Consider the following 6,002-nt stretch of genomic DNA (forward strand, 5'->3'; position numbering starts at 1 on the left):
AGGCTGTTCTCGAACTCCTGACCTCAGGTGATCCACCTGCCTTGGCCTCCCAAAGTGCTGGGATTACAGGCGAGAGCAACCGCACTTGTCCCTAAAACAGATTCTTACTTGATTGATTTCTGAGTTCCAAAGGGAAATACAAAAGTCAAAATTGAGAGAAAGTAAAAGTGGAGTAAGGTTTCAGAAGGCTGTGATTGGTGTTGGAGAAACATTGCTAGGGCATAAAGCTGGGATAATAAAATCTGAGAAATCCCGCAGTGTTTATCTACAGGTGGAAATCATATTCCACATGTAGGCGGAGTCAGGGATCCCTGTGTTTTAAAATCAGTGAGGGAATTGAATATCTGGACTTGTGTCAATTCACATACAAAACCCAGTGCTTTTGATGCTCTCATTCATAAGATATCTGTGTTCCTTCTTTGTCAGAAACCACAGTCATAGGCTTCCTAATTTTGACCATGGGAAAAGAGGAGAGGCCTCTGTGTGTTTGTGTCTGTTGGTCAGGCTGTGGTGCAGGTGGTGTCACCCTTCAGTGAAGGTCTGGCTTTTCATCACAGGTTGGTCTGAAAATTATGTAGAAGGCTGGTGTCTCCCGTGTTCTTTCTCCAACCTCAGCTTTTCTTAGTGCCTGAAGCGTCTGCAAGTGGAAATCCAGAAGAAGACAGAGAGAAACTGAGTTCTTGACAATGCATTCACTAGTGAGTGGGGGATGGCTCTTTCTACTGAAATTATACCCATATTGCTGGCAAATGGGCAGTTTTCTCCAGTTTGCATGGGTGTTTCATTTTTATTCTTTTTTTTGTTTGTTTTTATGATGCAAAATCCACCCAGCCTGGGTGTTCCAAATGCAATCAGGAGACTTTCAGGTATCTGGCCTCCAATTAAGTTTTCTCAGGACTCTAGGTTGGGTATCATGTGTCAATGATTCCTAAATTATCAATATAGTTTCTAATATTACACTACTTTATTCCAGCCCCTATGCAGGCTATTTACAAGAAAAGACATGGAGGTCTCATTTATGTATTTCTTTTTCTTCTATCCATCCTATAACCTCATAGGGAAATAATTGACCCATTAACTGTCCCGTTGGCTGAAATAGACTTAGGATTGTGATGAATGCAGGCAATAGAGATGCGTGAAGAGCAGAAGATCACAGCCCAATAATGAGACTGATGTTCTAGCAGCTGAGTTCAATAAATCCCGTGTGATAGGCCTTGGGCAAGAGCTGCACAGTGTTGAGGAAAAAGGAGAGTTTGATAAAATATATTTATGCTTTTAAAAACTTTGCAAAAGGACAACTAAAGAAGTCATTATTATTCTTATCCCCATTCGTTATGCCTTTTGATAATTAACTTTTTGCCTTCTGGTAACTGAAAGTAACATATAAGAAATACAATTACTTAATTATGGTTGCACACTCAGGAGAAGGAATATAGTAGATATAGTACAATTTAGAGTTCTGTGGAAATGCTCTATAAGGGCTGGTTAGAAAAAAACAAAACAGTAAAGAGGCCTTTTTATCCTTGAACAAGCCAAGTGACAAGGTAAAGTTAAAAGAGAGGCAGTGATAACTGATGTTTGGGTTGACCAGAGAAAGTTGAGAACAGGAGGCTTCATATCACAGGAATCATCAGACTAAGACTTCCTCAGTATAGCAGCCTCAGCGGTCTTGTCTTGTGTGGCTGGACTGTCTTTAAGCCTTGTCATGAACACCTGAATTGCATAACATTAGAGTGACTATATGTATGAATTGAATCCTATATTCTGTGTAAAACTTGTTCAGTTCTGAAGAATGCTGGAGTCTGGTTCATCACTTTCTAACTTTTTAATGAATAAGGGACCAATGACCTGTATTTAATAAATATTTGCTAGATAGGAAACATGTTTTCTATTACTTCTTTAGATTATTCAAAACACACAATAGGTCTTTTAACCATTTGATTGGTGAGAAACCTGTGTTTTATCTAGAGAAATAATTCATTTAATCACGGTCGTGTTTAAAAAGTAGTAAATCATGGTTATTTGCCTTGTGACAAATCTGTAATTTACTTGAAATTCATGGTAAATTTGTTTTATTTATGAAGGTTCAAGTGAAAATTTTATAATCAGTTATGTACAGGTGATTAACACATTACTAAAAAATATCTGGGCTATATTATGCCACATCTCATGCTATATTTCTTCATAGGAAAGTTTAATGGAGTAAGAGTGGGTATGTCTCTGTGAGTGAATTTGAAAGGCAGATACCAGCTTAGTATTGAGAATGAACTGGCTGGAACCTAAAACGCTGAGTGTTCTGCATACCCAGCTCCTACCTATGTCATTTCAGCCTTCCTCCTCTGGACATTAAAAGGGATTCTCTGTCTAAACTAAAATGTCTGTGATGTTTTAGAACAAAGTGACTTTTGAAGATGTAGCTATTGACTTCACCCAGGAAGAGTGGGCCATGATGGACACATCCAAGAGAAAGCTGTACAGAGATGTAATGCTGGAAAACGTGTGTCACCTGGTGTACCTCGGTGAGTCCCTCAACATTCACATACGTATGTGGACACACATTGACTCATTCATTCGATAAGTGTTGGAACAGCTTCCCCATATCTCACTCTAATCTCTTCTCTGATTCTCTCACAGATCTTATCTGAAAAAAGTTTGAGCTCTCTAAATCTGTCTAAAGAAATATCTTTATTTTATTTTATTTTATTTTATTTTGTTTTATTTAGTGTGTCACGCAATTAGAATGTAATCTTGACAGGGATTTCATGGTTTCCTTGGTACTCAGTCTCTAATACTCAGAACAGACCTAGGAACTTAATGAATATTTTCAATGTATTAAATTAAATATTTTCTAAATAACTCTTCTGCTTCAGTCGCTATCCTTAGGCTGAGACCAATTAGTGAAAGCAATAGCAATATCTTTTCTGTATAGAACACCAATTATTTTTGTAAATCGAATGTTTTTTTTGTTCTGCATGAGAATAATAATAAACATACTGTGCAGAGGTTTAATTAATCTCTTTCTGAAAAGACTGTGTATTATGCATTGTGTCTTGGAACTTAGGCATGGACTCAGCATTCATAGGTCCTGACTGTTTTGAATTTCCTTTTCCTGATGGACCTTTTGTTTGGATTTATTTTCTAGTCTCACGTTGGGTCAGAAAAATCCTGGGGAGTTTTCTGTGTTCTAGGTCTTGTGGCCTGAGCTGACCTTCACTGTTTTTATTCTTCCTCGGTAGCCTGCTTTACAGTTGGTGATAATGCACATTTATTGACAGTGAACTCAAAACACATGTACTGTTTCCACTAACAGGGTACAGATAAGCAAATCCTATATAACTTTGCAGCTGGAGCAAGGAAAAGAGCTCTGGCGGGAAGGAAGAGAATTTCTCCAAGGCCAGAATCTGGGTAAGGAACAAGGTCCTGTGCTCTAACAGGAGGAAGTGCTTTGTCAATGAATAATATCAGTCAAATATTAATTAGCAGTTTTATTAAATGAGTGGTAATTTCTAAAATGTAGGTTAAGCTACTGGAGCAGAATTCCTTAGATGTTATTATCATTTTGTTCATATGTCAGATGCTACTCTTGTGTCCTCTTGCCTTTTCTTTTACTTTCGGGAAAAGGATAATTCATGTACCTGTTGGGGTTAAACTGTCACATGCTGACTCTTTTCCCGATAACCCTGTGAAGACTATCCCTCTATTTACCTGCCTGATATCTCATCTCCATTTTATCTCTTTTCACATTTTAATTTTAAAGCACTTTTCTAATTGCTGACGCTGTACAATCTGTTTCTTCTATTGAAGTATTTTCTTCATTTGACACATTTGCCACATCTAAGTGTCAATTTTTGAAAAAAAGTAAAAGGGCCTTGGGGTTTTTCAAACAATTTTATTACCATAATACCAAGGTAACAATTTATTTTTCAATTATTTCAGACAAGGAAAGTGCCCTTAAGAAAAAACACACGATATTCATGCATCCTATCAGAAAAGACGCATCCACCGGTATGACAATGGTGAGTTTTATAGCTGTGTACACCAGTCATCTAAGTTAAAGACCTGGTAATGGGTTAAGTTAGTAATGACGCACAGTCACCTGAGCGTAATTAGGCTGGCATTAAGGGCTTTCTAAGCAAAAAAAAATTGATAGTTTGAATTCAGTGAATAAAGTGACCTGTGTTCTAAACCATAACATGAGATCTTTAAAATAGAACAAGTGCATATACATTGCTCATGTTCAGACTTTGAAAGATATTGATATCATCACAATCAATGGAATAACTTTGCAGTTGGGATCTTACAAAAGAGAAAATATCTGTGTCTGTAGGAGACAATGTGTACGCAAGTGTCAATCGAGAAAAGTGACGAGACAAGTCCCAATCATTTTAGGAGATTTATTTGCCAGAGTTAAGGACATGTACCTGGGGGCCAGGTGTATACCTTTCTCCAAAGATGATTTTCTCTAAATTTAAAGGGGGAAAGGGTGGGATATTGAGAAGTACACAATTTTCATGTAAAAGGTGCGTAGAAAAAAATATTCATGCATTTTTCTGGCTCAGTGAATCTGGATTTTTTTTACATAAGATGACATAAACAAATGAGGCAGAGGAATAATGCAGGAGAGCTGCATTTTATATAAGACAACATAGGCAAAATGGGGCAGGGAAACAATCGGATATGCATTTGTGTCTGGTGAACTGGGGATGACTGCGCCTATAAAGACAAGCTGTCAGTTTGCATTGCCATGGTGTAACTTTAATAGCTCATGAGGAATTTCCTTGTGGGCAAAATATGGGGGAGGCATGTAGCTTTTCATCTTGTAGCCATACTATTTAGGAACCAGAAGGAGGAGGCAGGTTTGTGTGACCCTGTTCCCAGCTCGATTTTTCCCTTTGGTTCAATGAGTTTGGGGTGCCAAAATTTAATTTCCTTTCACACAAGTGACATTGGAAAGATTTCAACTGGGCTCTACCACTGAATAGTTGGTCTAGAATTCAAAGGTGGTGAAATGAATGTATAGATGTATGTTGGTAAATCATTAAGAGCTTTTAATCTTTGTCCCTAAAGGAGAACTCTCTCATTCTGGAGGATCCCTTTGAATGTAATGATTTGGAAGAAGATTGCACTCACAGTTCCACAATGACTCAGCGTTTGTTAACTCAGAGTGCAAAGAAACCCTACATCAGCAAACAGTGTGGAAAATCCCTTAGTAATCAGTTTTCCTTAAACCACATAAACAAATTCATACTAAAGGTAAATCATATCAATGTAATATATGTGAAAAGGCCTATACTAATTACTTACACCTTAGATGGCACATGACTCACACTGGAGAGAGGCCATATGCATGTCATCTATGTGGAAAATCCTTCACTCAGTGTTCTCACCTTAGAAGACATGAGAAAACTCACAGGGGAGAGAGACCGTATAAGTGTCATCAGTGTGGGAAAGGCTTTATTCAAACCTTTAATCTTCGAAGACATGAGAGAACTCACCTTGGATAAAAGCGTTATGAATGTGATAAAAGTGGGAAGGTCTTTAGTCAAACCTCTGGCTTTAGAGGACACACAAGAATTCACACTGAAGAGAAACCACATGCTTGTCTTCTATGTGGGAAAGCCTTCAGTCTATCTTCTGATCTTAGATGATATGAGAGAACACGCACTGGAGAAAAGCCATATGAATGCCATTTATGTGGGAAAGCCTTCAGTCAGTGTACTAATCTTAAATAACATCAGAAAATTCACCCTGGAGAGAAAATGATACATGTCTTCAGAACATATTCTGACTTTAGATGACATGGTGTTAGGAATGACGAATGTAAGGAATATGGAAGAGACTTCAGCTGCAGTTGTAACATCTAAACATGCCAAAGGACTCACATTTTGAAGAATTACTATAATCAACATGGACGTTACTTCAGTTACCTTTATTCTTCAGTCCACATCAATAAATTCATATGGAAGAGAAATTGTACGACATATATGTACCAAAGGCTTGTT

The 6,002-nt window shown here is 37.7% G+C and overlaps 1 pseudogene; it reads left to right on the forward strand.

Moving 5' to 3' along the window:
- The first annotated feature begins 686 nt into the window (after positions 1-686).
- Positions 687-5,648, forward strand: LOC139361174 (zinc finger protein 705A-like; annotated as a pseudogene).
- Positions 5,649-6,002: the final 354 nt, after the last annotated feature.

Source organism: Macaca nemestrina (genome assembly GCF_043159975.1).
Source record: "Macaca nemestrina isolate mMacNem1 chromosome 14 unlocalized genomic scaffold, mMacNem.hap1 SUPER_14_unloc_1, whole genome shotgun sequence".
Taxonomy (NCBI): Eukaryota; Metazoa; Chordata; class Mammalia; order Primates; family Cercopithecidae; genus Macaca; species Macaca nemestrina.